We start from the raw sequence: 18,930 nt of genomic DNA, 5'->3' as shown, positions 1-18,930 counted from the left end.
TCAAGGCAATTATTTTAAAGTATTTAATCTAAGTTGTACGAATGAGACAATCCCATATACAACCCCTCTGCCACCCACCAAAGAAACAAAATCAAGACAAAGAGGAAGACAAGTAACAGTAGATGACTCACGGACTAAATGTCGCCATGGGCAGGGCCTCCCACACACAGATGGGACAGAGAACGCCAGGCAACCCTGCTCTCGGGAAACTTGGAAACACTGACACTGCTCACCATAATGGGGCTTTTCATTAATGATTCTCTTTGTTAATGTTTCTTTTCTTTCCTTAATTATTTCATATAGGTGTAATATAAGCTCTTCTGTGGCTTTTACCTCCAAATGGGATAAAGACCAAGTTTTTTGGTGTCTCTACTTACCTATATTATTTACATTGCAAATACTAGAGTAAATAAGTGCACATTTTTGCTTGCTGGGAATAAAAGCATGTCTACTTCCTGGTTCTCAGGTATTAAACTTGAACTGTTCCAAAACAGCTAACCAGTTGCCCTCTTGGCTCTGAAAGCTAACAGAAGTCTGGCTCATGCCTCAATATCAAATATTCCATTTCCCTTGGGCACTGTGTCCCTGGGGAAGTCAGCTGTTCTAATACAGTTTTTCCCTGAGCACCTACCCTTATCACTATGGTACATGTGAAATATGGACAAATGATTCTTATTCTAATAGTTATGTATTTATTTTAACATGCATAAGCACCAAATCCATAATTGTGTATATGTTGTCAATTAGGATGACACCAAATTACAACAAATGAGTTGCTGTAGAAGAAATTTGAGGACCGATACGGTAAGTAGCAGGTACAGATGGTAACACGGATATTGTAAAAATTGTACCTGAAGTCTGGAAAACACTGGTCCCTTTTGCAGAGAGAAAAAAAAATAAGTTCAGCCAGGAGTCAGAATCCAACTCTGGTTTGCTGTGTACCTTGGGATCTTCCACCCAACTTCCCCAGGCCTTACCAGGATGACTGCAAAATGCTGACTGGATTAGGACAGGGTGACAAATGTGAAATCTTTTGGAAAGAGAACACAAGGTCTTTTCACCCTCTAATACGGAGGGGCCGCTGTCCAGCTGAGATTCATGAAGCTTTATTGAGTTCTGACACATGAACCCACAATGCAGTCGAGTAAAAGCTAACAATCCCTCTCCTTAAAACCTCACTGGGCTGTGGGAAGTGGCTTTGCCAAGCCTACAGGCACCGACCTCCCGAAATCTACTTGGTGGCAGGCAGGCAACAGTACATGGCAAGAGCAGCAGGCAGTATATATCATTTCAGCTTGGTGTCGGCTCTCAACAACCACCACACCACAAGAGTCACAGTCACGCGGGGCTTTCCGGGGTCAGTGATTCATTGCTAGGCTCTCACACTCGCTTCTGAGCCTTGAAGGAGCAAATTTTCAGTATCTCCGGTAAACAACTCTCTTTTCTTAAAACTTTTAGTATCATCATGGAGTTTGCCATGTATTTTGAGAAATAAAGCCTGATCTGGAGGCTCAGATGGGAACAGTTGGTTGGTTCAGTTAGTTGGAAGAAGAGCTAACAGGCCAAGGAAGCCTCAGGTGGACGAGTTTAGATATCCCAGAGAGAAAGGTCAGCTTCTTCACCTTTTATACAATTCTTAAATAACTGCCCCCTGTGGTCAGTTATTTTGGCTCCCCAGAGCTGTCCACAGCCTCATCCAAGGGCCTGTAACTATATTCCCTTATATGGCAGGGGGCAGTGAAGGAAGCCAATCAGCTGATTTTAAGGTTGGCCAGGATGACCCAGGTGGGCCAATGTCATCACCAGGGTCCCTAGATGGGGAAGAGGGAGGCAGATGAGTCAGTGCCAGAGCAACATGACCTGAGAAAACCTGCCTGGCCAAGGCTGGCTTTGAAGATGGAAGGGGGCCACGAGCCAAGGAATGTAGGTGGCCTGTAGGAAGCTAGAAAAGGCAAGGAATCAGAGTCTCCCAGAGAGACTGCAGAAAGGAATGCAGCCCCCTGACAGCAATTTCAGCCTAGTGAGAACCTGTGTTAGTTTCCTATTGCCACTGTAACAAGTTACCACAAATTTAGTGGCTTAAAATAACAGAAATTTGTTCTCTCATAATCTTGAGGGCCAGGAGTCCAAAATCAGTTTCACTGGGCCAAAAATCGAGGTGTCAGCAGGGCTGGGCTCCCCAGAAAGGCTTTAGGGGGGAATCCATCCCTTGCCTCTCCCAGCTCCTGGTGGCCACCTCCCTGCCATCTGTGCCTCTGTCATCACACTGCCTTCTCCTCTCCTGTGTGTGGTCTCCCTCTCTTAAAAGGATATTTCTGATTGCATTTAGGGCAGACCAGGGTAATCTCCCCATCTCAAGATCCTTAACTTAATCACTGTTCAAACACACTTTTTTCATAGAAGGTAAAATTTACAACTTCCAGGGATCAGAATCTGCTATCTTTGGGGACCATTATTCACCCTGTTATAGACCCATTTCAGACTTTAAGACAATAAATTTGTGAAGTTTTAAGCCACAAAATGTGTGATAATTTGTTACGAGAGCAGTAGGAACCTAATCCACTCCCTGTTTCCTACAAGCGTGCTGCAGATCAGAAGACTTGGGTCTTCTCGTCAGCATCCTGGTGGTCCTTTGCATCTCAAAATGATGCCCCTTCTCGCCACTGATAAACCGGACATGAAAGAACGCTGAGATTCCACAGCAAGGAGCCATTCGACGCCTTTTCTCCTTTCTATTGCCGAGCACGAATTTTTAAAATAAACTTTGCTGGAACTCAAAGCAAAGCTTAGGGAAAGAAAGGCAACTGACATTCATTTCAGAGAATTCCTCTTAATAACAGGGCATCTATTCCATCCACAAAAGTCAAAGAGCTTTGCTCACAAAGCCAATAATCCTTACAGCAAATATAAAGAAAAAGTAAGAACCTCAAGGACCATATTCAACAATTAGGCACAGCCTCTTCAGGCAGCTTTCCAGCATTCCAGTGGCAGAACGTCACCGTTTTAAGTACCTATTAATCATTATTACTTCTCCGGCATGTTATACAGCTAGCTGGCTTTCTGTGATTTCTGAGGGATTCCTATTTATAGAACTGCTCATTTCACACTGATCTATCTTAAGGACACACTGCAGCAATCCCTGGCTGCCTTCTCTACCGCTCCCAGAACTCGCAGTGTTGGGGCACCCCTGGGCCCTGAACTTGGACCTCTTCTCTATTTCTTGTCTCTCCCTCAGTGATTGTACCCTGTCCCATGATTTCAATTACAATCTATAAGCTGAGGCCCTTGGACTCATTTATCCAGCCTTGATCCTTTACCTGTGCAATCTCCAGACCCAAATATCCAACTGCCTACACAACAGCTCCACGTGAATTAGTATCCCCAATGCAGCACGCCCAAAACAGAAATGCTGGTTTTACACAGATGCACACATCAGCTCAGTAAATGGCACCGCCATCCACCCAGCTGCTCAAACAAAGCCCTTAGCCCTCACAGACACCAGCTTCTCATTTCCTCATACCCCTTGTGTTTAATCCTTCAGGAATTGTGCCAGCTTTGCCTCCAAAATTTATTCCAATTTCTGACTATTTTTCCATCATCTCCACTACTTCAACCCCAGTTCAAGCTTCCTCATCTCCCACCCAGCAAAAGACACTTCCCCCTCATTTCCCCACGTCGCTCACCCTTGCCCCCACTGCTCTAAAGCCTAAGTCAGATGTCACACCCAGGTGCTTCCAACAGCACTCAAACTCCAAACTTACTTGACCTTCAACTACATGATCTGGCCACTGCCTAGCCCATGGCCTCTCTCTCTCTCTTCTCCTGTCCTTGTTTACGAAGATGCAAGCACACCAGCCTTGGCCTCTCCTGAACATGCCAAGGCTCATTCCTGACGAGGAGTTTTGTATAGTTGCTACCTCTCCTCCTGAGAGTGATTTTTCTCCAGATAAATGAAACCTCACCCCAAAGGTGTACCTTACCAAACTAGCAAAAGCAACCCTCTCAGCAACTGCCCTGCTTCATCTTTTCATGTAGACTGAAGACTTCCTGAATCATCCTCATGGTCTGTGGATGCGGTGTGTGATTCCTTCCGGCAGACTGTAAGCTCGCTGAGGGGGGGACTTTCTAACAGCAGCATCCCCAACGCCAGGCACGTATCAGGAGCACAATAAATACTCGCTCACAAGCTGACTGAGTGGTTTTGCAATCCGATGGCAATACCAAATCATCCTAAACTGTCATCTCAGACTATCTCTGGTTTTAAGGAATAGTGATTCCCTGGGTTCCTACAGGAAAGGCTGCAGGATCTGCCCCTGGAGTCCCCCACTGAAGGATCACCCCCTCTCCTGGAACTCTTTCTGTGTGGTCCTTCTCCCCTTTCCACCCTCTAGCTGGTTCCCTTACCTTCAAGTGCACATTGTTTCTAACTCCTTCCCAGCCCTGCAGGCCACCACACCCCTGTCGAACTACCCAGTTTCCTTCCAGTCTCTCAATTCGACTTCCTGAGCCATCATCTCACTGGCCCGGGAAGAAGGGGACACAGAACACGGAACAAGGCCACGTGGGCAGAAATTAACATTTCTAGTACTGCTATGACAGAATCATCCCAGTCACAGTCAGAAGAAATGCATCTCCATTCATGCTCCTTTAAAAGTTGAGTACATGACCACATGATACTCCCAAATGGGTGGGAGGGTGTTGAGTAGGACAGATGGCAGGAATCATGGAGAGAGAGAGGAGAATGAAGGAAACAGAAGATTAGAGGGAAAAGAGCCCCCATGCGATCAACATGATCAGTGAAGAAAAATTAAACTGCAAAAAGACAAGCCCAGTTCTTTTATAAGTGCTTCTCTCTGTAACAGACTGCTTCCTCTTGGTCCATGCACAGAAACCCCAACTTGTGCCAGAGAGCACGCTACGGGGCTCCAACTCACATCAGATCTAATCTGCACAACACACCTACAGACTACCTATTATCTCATTTTGCAGAAGAAGGGGCACGTCCAGAGAGGGTAACTTCTCCAGGAGGCCTAGCAGGCACAGTGCCCGGGGCCCAAGGAGATTTTAGGGCACCCCAAAATTGCTTTATTTACTGACTCTTAAAATAGCAAGAAATAAATGAATGTCACTCACCCTGGATTCGCCTTTCTATCAATGCAGGTTTATATAATATGACAATTTCTTTAATTATTTATATTCTATGGAGGAAGGGAGCCATGAAACCAGACATACCTTGAGCCCTCCAGAGCCATCCAGCAGCTCTGGAGAGATGAAGCGACTTGCCGGGAATCACAAGCAGCAAATTGCTGCAGACAGAGTCCCGGTGGGCCAGCCCCTGCCCTTCTCCAGAACACTCCACCTCCTCACCCTTTCATGCCCCACAAATCCCTGGGGATCTTTAGGGTTTTTGAATGCTTCCACCACTGGAATTATTTTTTAAAAAGCAACAACCATGATGCTTGTGCTGGTTTGGATGTATTATGCCCTCCAAAATGCCATTATCTTTGAAGCAGTCTTGTGTGGGCAGGAAACATACTGGTGTTGATTGGGTTGGAGACTTTTGATTGGATGTTTCCGGAGATGTGATCACTCAACTGTGGGCAAGATCTTTCATTGGATAATTTCCATGGAGGCATGGCCCCACCCATTCAGCATGGGCCTTGATTAGTTTACTAGAGCACTATATAAGCTCAGACAGAAGGAGCGAGCTTGCTACAGCCAAGAGGGACACTTTGAAGAATGCACAGAAGCTGAGAGAGTAGCCGCAGATGAGAGACATTTTGAAGACGGCCATTGAAAGCAGACTCTTGCTCTGGAGAAGCTAAGAGAGGACAAAGACCCCAAGAGCAACTGAGAGTGATGTTTTTGAGGAGCTGAAGCCTAGGGAGAAACATCCTGGGAGAAAGCCACTTTGAAACCAGAACTTTGGAGCAGATGCCAGCCATGTGCCTTCCCAGCTAACAGAGGTTTTCTGGACACCATTGGCTAGTGGAGGTACCCGATTGTTGATGCGTTACCTTGGACATTTTATGGTCTTAAGACTGTAACCATGTAACCAAATAAACCCCCTTTATAAAAGCCAGTGCATTTCTGGTGTTGTACATTCTAGCAGCATTAGCAAACCAGAACAATGCTAGAAATGTACCTTACAGGACTCACCAAAAATCTGATTGTTCCTCCTGACACTATTCTATAGCCCACTTAGAAGGCCCACTGTCCTTAATGAACATTAAAATCAGCCCTGGATAGCCTCTATCCCTAGAACATCCCTTCGAGAGCACTCAAGGCCAAGAGAGACTGACAACTCCATACTGCGGTTCTCAAAGCTTATCCCTGGACCAACTGTCTGCATTGGGATGACCTGGACATACATTTACAATGCAGATTCCAGAGCCCATCCACACCTGCAGGATCTCCAGAGGTTGGGCCCAGAATCTGCATCATAAATGAGCACCCAAGGGATCCCATCCCACTGTGGAGATGAAGACCTGCTCGTCAGGGATCAGGTATGTGGGTAAATTACTTTTTGCATAGTTTGAACATATTCTAAATTATCCCAAAATGCAACCACCATGTACAATATGACTTCTGAACTTTACCACCAGCTGTTAACCACTAAAAAAAAGATCTTATCATTGATGACAAAGTCACTTACGGAATATGATTCAACAAATGGACCCTGTCTTTGGACCTGCTGCATTTACAGGTGATTTCACCAACAGGTGCCAGTATCTACTTCCATTTTGTCTTAGTACAGTTGTGCCCAAGCATTTAGATAACAAAAAGCCTATTTTATTACACGGTGCTTTCCTTTAGTTTTTCTTTTACATTACAGTTAGGAAATTGCAATGACTTTTTAAAAACTGTGTGTGCTAAAAATGTACTTCACAGGTACATCATCTAGCACTCGCATTCAGGATGGTGAACAGAGCATTAAAAAAAATAGAAAGTTATAAAACAAGACAATGACCTTATAGGATTAAGAATGACTAAAAATGATTCCCGCTAAAACATACTCTCTGAGATGTTACTGATCTGTAGGAAGTAGGGGAGAATCCTCCCACCACAAACAAAACTATTGATAATAATAAAAAGTGAGCTGGGGTTGCAGGGGCCAGCACCAGAAGCGGATGTCTGCAGCGGCACTGCTCTGGGGGCCCGAGCCCTGGCCAGCAGCAAGGTGGAGAAACTGAGCAAGAGAACAATCAATGCGAATTTCTGGAGTGTGGCCTCTGGGGCAGGAGGCAGGGACGGGGATGGGAGAGGCGAGGAACACACAGATAGATGCAGATAATGGTAGGTCCCAGTTCTCGGGTTGAGTGATTTCCAAGGGTATTCAATAATAATAATAATGGTAAGAAGGATAATAATAAACTGCTACGAAACTAGTTGCATGTGTTCATTAGTATCTATCAACTCTTATATTAAAAATCACAGAAGGGAAAATAATTAATTTAGCAACCACACCAAAACCTGGCAGCTTGTATTACTGACAGCAAACTTCATATTAGCATAAGTTTTTTAAGCCTGAGTGTTAATCAGCAGCCAGCAGCTTTGGGGGTGGGAGGGTGGGTTAATCACCATTGTAATTTTTTTAAATAAAACAGGCACTTGGCATTGGGAACGGGCAGTCTCCCGACTGTGTCAGGACAGCCAGCATTCGGCTTTTTCTCATTAGCATTGTGCAGCTGTTACCTCAGGGATCTGAGGGCAATAACATCCACCACAGGGGATCTGACAAGCACCAGGTCACCCTGAAGGTGAAAGGAGATAAGGATAAGAAAATCATAAAATCATTTTCCCTTGTCTGGGGCTGCCACGGGCTGGCCAGATGTGGCAGGAGACACTGCTTTCTCCAAGGGGGCCTCCCTAGGCAACCCGGGGCATTTGGCTATTTACTCTTCCCCACATTCTCCCCTTCATCCCATCTTTTCTAAGTGCAGGCTCCCAAACATAAAAGAATACAAAACAAAGAGTCTAAATGAAATGGGCAGAGAAAAATAATTTGCTTATTATGGCCAAAGCGTAAGAGGATTAAAATATCCCACCCACCACCCACCCCACCAGCTCAGAGACAGCTGCCACCCCTCTCTCAGTGCTCCCAACAGACAGTCCTGGGTGCTCCCACCGGCCCCTTGACCTTTTACGTTATTGATTAACACTTAATCTGACCTTTTGGTTCACAGGTCAGCCTGCCTCAACTTGACCCTAACAGGTCCTTCAGGGGCCAAGACCACATCCTCTCCAGCTTCAATAAACAGCCCCAGGAGCAAGGCCAGGCACAGAGAGGGTTCTTAATAAAGGTAGCAGAATGGAGAAACACAACAGATGAGCTCCCCAAAACTGAAGTGCAAATCAATATATTTTTTTTAATTTGTGTTCAAAAACCAAAGTAGCTTACAGAAAAGCCAGGCATTGTTGGAGCTTCTAGTCAATGTGTGTGCATTTTATTATTCTGTATAATACCTGACCTTTCTGGCCTTATGGGCCCTATAATGATTTACAAGAACAGCAGAGGATGCGAACAAAAACCCTAAACAGCCCAGATGGGAAAGGAGAAGGGAAGGGAGGCTGACAAGGCTTCAGTCTGAGCATAATCTATGCAACTCCCCTTTCCTCTCGCAAAACCAGCAGGAGTCAGGGAGCGTCAGTCAACACAAGAGGGGGACAGGGGTGGTCAGCGTGGCCGGAACTTTCCTTCCACAGTGACTCCACCTGCCAAGGCAATCACAAAGCACAGCTGCTGCTGTGGCAGAGAAAGGCCTCAGTCAGGTGGAATCAATCTATTAAGACAATACGGACAGTAGATCATGTCACTTCTAGGAAGGTAATAAAATTTATAATGCAGTATTTGGCTCTCCGGTGTCCACAACAAGTAGGTGACCCAGAATATTAGCACTGAGGGGAACACGAGGCTATTTGTACAGACTTACTGGGGCTTTCCTGGCTATTTCAAGGACTTCGCAGGGCACTTAAAGGAAATTAGAAACTCCCTACCCTGAAAAGGGGAAAACAAAATCCTGATCTGGCCTCTACTCTTGCTAGCTCACCATCCTCACATCATTCCACTCTCCCCAACCCCTTCCCAGGATGCCAATTTCATTCTCACCTCACAAGGTCTTTACCCTCTGCCTGGCAAGTTACACACACACACACACACACACACACACATGCCAGCCCTTTAATTTCCCCTTTCTTTTACAGCACATGGAACTATCTGAAATTACCCTATTTATCTTGTTTACCAGAATATAAGCTCCATGAGCACAGAGAACTCATCTTTTTTGTTCTTTGCCACATCCTGGGTGATTAAAACGGTACTTAGAACACAATAAGTGCTCACCTATTTCCTGAATCAGTGAACCAGTGGAGAAGGGCTAATCGAGGTCACAGTGAAAGCCACTTGACCTGCTGCACTAAACCGGGTTTATCTGATTACAGTCAGGGGATGGAGAGCAAGAGTGCTAAACAGGGAAAAGGGCCACCAAGCATCCAACACCACCACTCAGCAGCAATGACGCCACCTTCCAGGAGGAAGAGCTGGGCCCCCAGAGGCAGCACCACTGCAAAGTCGCAGAGAGATTTCTAGAAGAACTCACAAAGAAAGAAAGGTATCAGGGGACCCTCCGGACAGCCCTGATGGAAGCATCTGGAATGGAGACTACACTCCCTTGGCAGAAATCCGTTTAAACCCTTCATGAGTGACTATTAGCACTGTTCCTACCAAGGTCCATCATTCACATGTTTCTGAAATACTTTCCCAGATTTGCAACTTTCTCAGCCTTTAAGGGAAATTAGAAACTCCAGTGAGCTAAAACAGTCCTCACTGTCCACACGAAAGACTTACCTACCATCTGTAAAATACTATGTAATGCACTGTTAATTTCAAAGAGTTTGACCTGAAACAGAAAGAAAATAAATTCTTGGGTATTCCAAGCACTTACCTCGAGTCAATGGTTTTAAGACTCTCTCTGCTCTCAGGGTGTTATTTTTGATTGACCCCTGAAGCTCCCTGTGGGCGAGGACCAGTTCCATTCCTGCCATCTGCACCGTCTCCACATATCGAGCACCCAGGGTACCAAATCCATCCCTGCCTCCCTCAAATGCCAAGAGAACTAATGAGGAACAGTGGAGAGGACTCTGCATTTCCCAAGACTGAAGGTTCAAGTCACAGGGAGGAGAAGAAGAAAAAGCCAAGGACTTGGGATAAACCAATAAGGAAAAAAACCTGAATGACTAAAGGACCAAAACTAATAAACAATGAATATCTGAATGGTCAGCAGTTTGGGAAAATCATAGAACACTGACAGCAGGGAGCTGTTGAACTGGTAGGTAGAACAGGGTGAAAATCATTGTTTTCCCACACAGGGATTTAATGTTCCACCCCCCCACCCCAGAGCGAACGGCAGAAAGACGTATAGACTATTGTTTACAGGAAAAAAAAAAAAAAAAAGAGAGAGAGAGAAAGCAAGCAAAAACACCAGCAGTGGCCAGGAGCTAGCCCTGAAATAACCAGCCTCCAAAGAACTGACCGACCCACAGGTGATACAAAATAGGAGAGCAGCTCTCAGTCATCAGCTGGTGACTCTGCTTTTGCCACTTTGCTATGAGTCCCTCCAAGCCTTCAGCACCCTCCTGGGAGGTTTTGTCTTATGGCATATTCACGCTACTGAGCCATATCAGGGAATATGACAACAGGTTGCCCTCACGTGACAGGTGGCCACGGAGGCAGATAATGTCTGCAGTTACAAAGAAAGGGAAAGCAGTGCTCTAAGAATTTTGTCAAATTACATGGAAAAGATTTCCCTAAGAAATAGTAGCTTAGCAGAAACACACACACACACACAAACAAAACTCCAGAATGGAGTTTGATGTTTACTTTCAAAAAATCTATCACCAATTTTGGAAGATATAAAAAGTATTTAACTTCTCTGAAATGGTACACATACAACATTTCCTGGTGTGCTAATTTTTACCTTCTGTTAACCAAAATGTTTCAAGACAAGTTAATATGCCATGAGAATACATTTCAAGGGATCCGGGCAACTGCACACAAACACCATTCATTCAGAAAATACACTTCTGCCTCTTTTATACTTACTAGCTGAGAACCAGAAATGGCCCAGTACCTAACCTTTACAAGTTAGGCTGTCATATCGGCCCCCAATGGAAGAGAAAACATGATGAGGTGACCAAAAGTTATTTTGAGTAAGAGAAAGTTTCCAAAGCAGTGGTTCCCAACCATAGTTCATCACTGAACCCATATGGAGAAGGCTCTGCTTGATTGCAGATTTCTGGACACCACCCTGAGAACTTGTTTTACTTGATCTACAGTGGCTCAAAGGAACCCACACATTTAAATGGCCCTTCCTCCAGGTGATTTTGATCATGAGACAGGTTTAGGAGCAGCTGCTAGAGGTTACATGGCAAGAGTGGGTTGATTGGGCTCACCCATGTCAAAGGAAGTCCAAGTCGACAAGCTGCTTTGTACTGAAATGCCCCAAAGATCTTACAAACGCAACACCTTGGATGGAGCCCAGATGGTCCAGGACAGCCAAGTTCATGGCCAACTGGGTTCAAGAGCAGAAGCTGTCCTCCAGCAAACTTCCTGGGCACTGCTGCCAGTTGCTTGGCAGTTCTCAAGAATGCTGGGTCAAAATGCTGGAAATCCTGAGTGCCGGGCAGACCTCAAGAGCAAGGCGTGTGTCTGGTCAGCAGTGCAATTTCTGGCCTGGGCTGGAGAAGTTCACCAAGGGCAGCTTGAGGTCAGCTAATAATGTCAGCGAATCTGAAGCAGCAGACTGAGTTTGCAAAAGCGGTTTCCTTCTTCAATATGAGAACTCCAAGAAAACGGGCTGTGGCTACCCTTCTTGCCTACTCAGGGTTTCAGGTACTTTAATTCCATTACCAAGAGCATCAGCGACAGATAACAAGGCCCAAATAGGGTTGTATTAGACAGCTATTGTTCCCCCAAACCCATTCCCCCCGGCTTCTTTCAAAGAATCAGAAACAGCAGAGCATCTGGCTACAAAGAATGAAAGCATCTCTTGCATCTAAGTGGCCACAGAATCAAATTCTGCCCAATGGGATGGGTGTAGAAGAAATATTTGTGCAACTTCTGGGTCATCATTTACCTTGCCCTTTCACCATTTTTTCCTCCCTTATTTGGGACCATACAAGGGACAGCAACACTGGAGATGGCAGAGCAAAACACAAAAGAGCCAGGGCCCCTGAAGACCCTCACAGAATAGAAGTGCCATTCTAACTGGCTTTAACAAAAAAAAAACTAAACTAAACTAGTTTAAGTCACTACTGACCTGAGCTTCTGTTATAGCAACTGAAGATTTATCCTAATATGAGGGTTTCCCGACATGGAATAGGATAAGAAGTGATAGTCAAATAGTGATACCTTCTTTTACCTCCTCAGCCTAACAATATGACAGACAGGAGCAACTTTAATGCCAAAGGATAGCAAGTCCTACCAAGAAACTCAAAAATCTCTCTTTAACCCCAAACCTCAGATTTTAAGTACTAGACACATTTAAAATACAAGCTTTCCTCTTTGGCCAATCAATAACCATCTACCTTATAAAAGAGATTTTTTTTAATATTATTATTAGAGCAGTTGTACGTTTACAGGAAAATCATGCACAAGGTACAGTTCCCATTTATCCCTCAATCTACCTTTTGAATGGGATTTTCTACCAGTCTCTCCCATATAAATTATTCACAATTTCTAGAACAAGTCAAGCATCACTTACCCCCAGGGCCATTACTTTCCCCACCTAGAAAATTCCTCAACATCATGACCAAGTTCAAATGTAAAAATACTCCAATTCCTAAGGGTTTTGAGGATTTTTTAAAAGTGGATAGAAGTATATCATAGTATACAAATCTAACCCTACCAGTCTTCAGGGTTCTCGGTAGCCAGAATTGCTTTTTCATCTTTGCATCTCTGACCACCACTCATCTCGATAACTGGCCCAGTAAAACTCAATAAATGTTTGGTGAACTAATGAATGAATTGGGTGAATTGTGTTAATGTTATCTTGTGAGTAATCTTTAAAATAGTTGAAAATTCAAAGGCAGAGCCTACCACATAAGGCAAACTCCTCATAAATTAAACACACACTTTCCTCTTAAACTGTTGCACCTTAGTCTGTTAAAATAGGTGATATAGCCTTTAAACTATAAAGATGGAGCTAAAGATCCATGACACTTATGACCATCAACTATTATTTAATAAGAGTTGCACTTAACAGAAAAACAATTTTGCCCTAATGGAAAAACAATTAACTAGTGCTTGAAGACATTGGAGCTGTCACGTGTTGCTAAATGATTATTTCGCTTTGGAAACAGACCCTACGTTTTATCAAAAAGAAAAAATACTAACACACTGAGCATGTTTTTAAAAGCTCCCTTGGATACTACATAGATTTTATTTTTTACCTTAGAATCTGAAGAAAAAATTTATATGCAGTCCCCTTCCACACACACATATATCCCATGTGAGTACCTAAAGCAACAGAAGCAGCAGCCCAAAATCTGTTTTCAAAGATAAGGAAAAACATTCTTTTGAACACCTAGGATGGGTTATGGGTCACAATCCTCAAGCCCAGGGCAAATCTGAACCAGGCCTGTGCTCAAGAGGAGCTTCTGCTCTGCTCACTTGCTGAAAGCTTGACAAGGGGACTAAACAAATGTTTAGGCAACAAGAAAATGAAGTCTCCAAAGAACACCAAGACCAGAATGCTAAACAGGAACCTCCGGGGAACTCCGGGCATGATAATTTGAGAAAAAGTTATTTTTAATTCCATGAAGATCTTAGCTTCTTACCCTGAAATTCCTGAAAAAATAAGGTAGGACTATCTACAAAAACTCACAGCAGTGTCAGAAGTAGAGGGACCTTCAAGACCATTTATTCCAGATACATGAAGTGACTTGCTAGAGAACACAAAGGTGTGATGGGTATAGCAAAGCCTAGACTAGTCCTCTAAGATCTAATCCAGCATCTTCCCCAACACAACACACGAATAAGGTCCACTCCTAAATATAGTCTTCACAGATGAAACCAACTATGGGGAATGAGATCAGCCCGCCCACTCAGAAGTTCTTCCCAACACACACGCTTGCACACACAGACACACACACAGGTCAGGAGTCAAGTACTGAAAAGGATGATAGACATTCAAAAGCCTCTAGGCAAACTTTCTAATTTGGAATTAAACAATGAATGAGGCTACAGAAAACCCATTCGACCAACAGCCCATGGCTGGTAAGGGAACAGAGACCTAACTACAAAAATTATAAGGGGGATAACCGCAGAGTATTATGGGAAATTTCTGACTCCATGATTAAAGTGTTTTGGATTTTTCTTCTTCCTGTAATTTTTATGGTAACTTCTAGGAAATTACACTCTAATTAAAGAGGATAAAAAAGTAAGAATCATTTCACACAATGTCCAGACTAAAACCAAAAGGCAATTTCAGCACCTCCGAAAAGATAAATCTTTCTTCAAAACAGGATAGTAACACTTGAGATGTTTTTCTGAGTCAAGTTTCAGATTCAAGTCACCTTCTTGGTTGGGAAAGAAACCAGCAGCCATTTGTTTGTGGAGCCTAAAGGAATTCAAACTGTTTACAGAAAGAGTCCTAAAGCGTTTTTTGATCCTGGAAATTGACAACCTCCATTATGGATGACACCAACTGCCATCTGTGTTCTGGGGGGTCATTTGAGAGCAGAGGCCAGGAAAATGAAACAGATGTGTGACCGTCACAGCCACAGTCACAGATAAAATACCGCTGGGTGGCAGGAGCCTGAACAACCCATTCAGACCACGGAGCAGAGATGCCTACGTATTGCGAAAGAACACCCAACTTCCTTATCTGCATCCTGAGGTTTCTGTACTAGTCCAACCACCTGAACCACGGAATACCAACTAATACCAATGCTCATTCCATCAAGGCTAAAAGCAATATAGAAAGGAAGGACATGAAGAATAGGCTTCTCTCTCCAGAAAGTTTTGGTGAAGAAGGCAGGATTTCAGAACCTGTTTAATGAGCAGAGCGGGCTGAATTCACCATCCATAGCCTAAGACAGCCACAGTTCCTGGAGGTCAGAGAGAAGCCCTGCGGGCAGGTACCGAAACTCCTGGATTATAAACATCCTCCACCACTTGCTTCTTAGTTTGAAAGCAAAAGATTAAACCGATTGGAACATTTATCATCACTGCACAGCACACACACATAGACACCCTAGCTTCAAGCTGGGACTTTTGAAGAGGTACTACTGTACCACCAGCTTCTTTGTTACTGTCCAAGGTTGTAGCAAGAATGAATGACCAACAACGCATGCAGAACATGTAACAGAAATGGCTGTGAGGACCATTTTTTTCTACCCCCCTGTCCACGCTATCTACAAGCATCCTGCTCCGCCAAACACAGAAGTAGAACTGTATTTTAAAACCACCACTGCTGACAGCTCTGAGAAGAAATTTACTTTTACCAGAAGTTTGCACAACATGTATTTACTTAGGGATACATCTATGTAATGACACTAGGAAAAAAAAAAAACAAAAAAACAAATTCAACTCATAGGAAATTATTCCAGAAAGACAAAGTCACCTCTTTCTCCTTCCTAAAATTGAAAGGGGAAGGAAAAAAAAAAATGCAAATTGCTACTGGCAGATTTTAGTGTTCAAGGTACACAGAATGATTCAAGAGCAGCTCAAGGTTTTCAGCAAATGCTTATTCATTAACCCAGTAGGAGGTGCAACACCATCTGGCACCTGCGTCCAGTTGAAGATAGATTGCTCGTGAGCAGTTCTACACAGCAAGCAAGTTTATTTTTACCCATTTAAAATTTTATGCATAAAATGACAAGGGCATAAATGTCTGCATTAGGCATGCCAGGGAGACTTAACGAGACCGGAAAATGGGATCCAATAATGGGATCCAGCAGAACCCAGCTTTCATGCCGATTGACTAGGCAATGGTTTCCCAGCACTCAGGAATCCCGGGCAAACTCCAAGGGGCCTCGGCCAGATGCTCTTTAAGAAACCACAAAGACTTTGGGTGCCTTACAGAGGCAGAGGTCCCACCTGCCTCAACTCGTGATCAGAGACTAGGAGAGACTCACATTCAACCCAGGACCCCAGGGTTTGGCTGGGCAGAAGGCCGGCCACTGTCCCGAATGTCCCATGGGACTGTCAGCCACCACTGGGTGCTGGGGACCCGTATCAGACAGGCCCACCATAGGCTCTCCCTCTGGCAACTGCTCCCTTTTAACCTCATAAAGCCAACCATAACTACTTTTTCAAACAAAATTACTGCCTTTTTTCTCTAATAGAAATGTAATACATGCTCAACACCAAATTTCTGATAAATAATGGAAAACCACATAGAAATTTTTAAAAATCCATCCTCGAGGCGGGGCAAGATGGTAGACTGGTGAGCTGTATGTTTTAGTTACTCCTCCAGGAAAGTAGGTAAAAAGCCAGGAACTGCGTGGACTGGACACCACAGAGCAATCTGTCTTTGGGCATACTTCATACAACACTCATGAAAACGTGGAACTGCTGAGATCAGCGAAATCTGTAAGTTTTTGCGGCCAGGGGACCCGCGCCCCTCCCTGCCAGGCTCAGTCCCGGGGGAGGAGGGGCTGTCAGCTCCAGGAAGGAGAAGGGAGAATTGCAGTGGCTGCTCTTACCGGAAACTCATTCTACTGATTCAAACTCCAACCATAGATAGACTGAGGCCAGACACCAGAGACTCTGAGAGCAGCCAGCCCAGCAGAGAGGAGACAGGCATAGAAAAAAAACAACACGAAAAACTCCAAAATAAAAGCAGAGGATTTTTGGAGTTCTGGTGAACACAGAAAGGGGAAGGGCGGAGATCAGGCCTTGAGGCGCATATGCAAATCCCGAAGCAAGGCTGATCTCTCTGCCCTGGGCACTTTTCCTTAATGGCCCTGGTTGCTTTGTCTATTAGCATTTCAATAACCCATTAGATCTCTGAGGAGGGCCGTTTTTTTTTTTTTTTTTTTTTTTTTTTTTTTTTTTTTTAAATCCTTTTTGCTTTTTCTAAAACAATTACTCTAAGAAGCTCAATACAGAAAGCTTCAAAGAATTGAAATTTGGGCACGTCAAGTCAAGAGCAGAACTAAGAGAGCTCTGAGACAAAAGGCAATAATCCAGTGGCTGAGAAAATTCACTAAACAACACAACTTCCCAAGAAAAGGGGGGTGTCCGCTCACAGCCACCATCCTGGTGGACAGGAAACACTCCTGCCCATCGCCAGCCCCATAGCCCAGAGCTGCCCCAGACAACCCAGTGTGACGGAAGTGCTTCAAATAACAGGCACACACCACAAAACTGGGCGTGGACATTAGCCTTCCCTGCAACCTCAGCTGAATGTCCCAGAGCTGGGAAGGGGGAGCAGTGTGAATTAACAGAGCCCCATTCAGCCATCATTTGAGCAGACTGGGAGCCTCCCAACACAGCCCAGCAGCCCAGAACTGCCCTGGGGGGACGGCACTCACCTGCGACATAGCACAGTCATCCCTCAACAGAGGACCCGGGGTGCACAGCCTGGAAGAGGGGCCCACTTGCAAGTCTCAGGAGCCATACGCCAATACCAAAGACTTGTGGGTCAGTGGCAGAGACAAACTGTGGCAGGACTGAACTGAAGGATTAGACTATTGCAGTAGCTTTAAAACTCTAGGATCATCAGGGAGATTTGATTGTTAGGGCCACCCCCCCTCCCCGACTGCCCAGAAACACACCCCACATACAGGGCAGGCAACACCAACTACACACGCAAGCTTGGGACACCAATTGGGCCCCACAAGACTCACTCCCCCACTCACCAAAAAGGCTAAGCAGGGGAGATCTGGCTTGTGGAGAACAGGTGGCTCGTGGACGCCACCTGCTGGTTAGTTAGAGAAAGTGTACTCCACGAAGCTGTAGATCTGATAAATTAGAGATAAGGACTTCAACTGGTCTACAAACCCTAAAAGAACCCTATCAAGGTCAGCAAATGCCACGAGGCCAAAAACAACAGAAAATTATAAAGCATATGAAAAAACCAGACGATATGGATAACCCAAGCCCAAGCACCCAAATCAAAAGACCAGAAGAGACACACCTAGAGCAGCTACTCAAAGAACTAAAGATGAACAATGAGACCCTAGTACGGGATATGAAGGAAATCAAGAAGACCCTAGAAGAGCATAAAGAAGACATTGCAAGACTAAATAAAAAAATGGATGATCTTATGGAAATTAAAGAAACTGTTGACCAAATTAAAAAGATTCTGGACACTCATAGTACAAGACTAGAGGAAGTTGAACAACGAATCAGTGACCTGGAAGATGACAGAATGGAAAATGAAAACATAAAAGAAAGAATGGGGAAAAAAATTGAAAAACTCGAAATGGACCTCAGGGATATGATAGATAATATGAAACGTCCGAATATAAGACTCATTGGTGTCCCAGAAGGGGAAGAAAAGGGTAAAGGTCTAGGAAGAGTATTCAAAGAAATTGTTGGGGAAAACTTCCCAAATCTTCTAAACAACATAAATACACAAATCATAAATGCTCAGCGAACTCCAAATAGAATAAATCCAAAAAAACCCACTCCGAGACATATACTGATCACACTGTCAAACATAGAAGAGAAGGAGCAAGTTCTGAAAGCAGCAAGAGAAAAGCAATTCACCACATACAAAGGAAACAGCATAAGACTAAGTAGTGACTACTCAGCAGCCACCATGGAGGCGAGAAGGCAGTGGCACGATATATTTAAAATTCTGAGTGAGAGGAATTTCCAGCCAAGAATACTTTATCCAGCAAAGCTCTCCTTCAAATTTGAGGGAGAGCTTAAATTTTTCACAGACAAAGAAATGCTGAGAGAATTTGCTAACAAGAGAC

At 44.3% G+C, this 18,930-nt stretch overlaps 1 protein-coding gene across 4 annotated transcripts in view; it reads right to left on the bottom strand.

Annotated features, from left to right (window-relative positions):
- Positions 1-18,930, bottom strand: part of MGAT5 (alpha-1,6-mannosylglycoprotein 6-beta-N-acetylglucosaminyltransferase) — a 367,093-nt gene that overhangs the window by 277,242 nt on the left and 70,921 nt on the right. Inside the window, exon 1 of one of the 4 annotated variants that reach the window (XM_037850479.1) lies at positions 132-3,585. The exons of the other annotated variants lie outside the window; for them this stretch is intronic. The gene's annotated coding sequence lies outside the window, so the exon portion shown is untranslated. Of the gene's footprint in view, positions 1-131; positions 3,586-18,930 lie in introns of those variants that run through there. 4 annotated transcript variants of the gene reach the window in all.

The sequence above is a fragment of the Choloepus didactylus genome, chromosome 9, assembly GCF_015220235.1.
Source record: "Choloepus didactylus isolate mChoDid1 chromosome 9, mChoDid1.pri, whole genome shotgun sequence".
Classification (NCBI taxonomy): Eukaryota; Metazoa; Chordata; class Mammalia; order Pilosa; family Megalonychidae; genus Choloepus; species Choloepus didactylus.
This window is presented reverse-complemented; position numbering and strand designations above follow the sequence as displayed.